Source organism: Triticum dicoccoides, chromosome 1B (assembly GCF_002162155.2).
Source record: "Triticum dicoccoides isolate Atlit2015 ecotype Zavitan chromosome 1B, WEW_v2.0, whole genome shotgun sequence".
Lineage (NCBI taxonomy): Eukaryota > Viridiplantae > Streptophyta > Magnoliopsida > Poales > Poaceae > Triticum > Triticum dicoccoides.
The window spans coordinates 575242968-575243782 of record NC_041381.1 but is presented as its reverse complement, the minus strand read 5'-3'; positions in this window follow the sequence as shown (position 1 = coordinate 575243782).

The following is an 815-nucleotide window of genomic DNA, read 5'->3' as shown; positions in this document are numbered from 1 at the left end:
CTGGGGGGGGGGGGTTTATAGGCCAACCCCCCATGGGTACAATGGTAATGTTATAGGGCCGTAGGGCTGGGTTGTTAGCGTCTGGGAACCCGAAGCTGGAACCCGCCGGGTGCCAGGGCTCGTCGGGTTCTCCTAGGTGCGGGCCCCGCTTGCTTAGGGGCACTGTGCGTCGTCTTGTCGATCGTCGGGGAGTGGCCGGGTTGAGTTGGGTACAATAGCGCTCCGTCAGGTTGCCGCTTGCTGGCGTCAGCAGTGATGACGGGGGCACTGTTGCCACGCCGGCCCCGGTCAGCGGGTAGGTGAGGGGCACTGTTGCCACGGTCCGGCTGACCAGAGGCATGGGCGGAGCACTGTTGCCACGGTCCGGCTGACCAGAGGCATGGGCGGAGCACTGTTGCCACGCTCCGGCTGACCAGAGGCATGGGTGGAGCACTGTTGCCATGCTCCGACTGACCAGAGGCATGGGTGAAGCACTGTTGCCTCGGTCATCGGTAGATGGAGACTCGTCCCATCGTACGGCCTGGATGGGACGGTAGCTGACCTGTGGCTGGGTTGAGGAACACGCCAAGGGCGGAGCTGGCTTGTTGGGGAAGTCTTGGTGTGCCGGATCGGCCGTCTTGAGTTGGTTGTTGGGGCCGAGTCGAGGAGCTTGGCCGGGTTGGAGAGTTCGGCCGGGTCGAGGGGCTTGGCCGGGTCGGGCGACCCGACCAAGCGCGAGCCGGCTTGACGAGCGATGCTGGCCCTATTGTTTTTGAAAATGATCTGGGTTCCGTTGCCTGCCCGGGGTTCATCTCCCCGACACCGCCAGTGTCGGC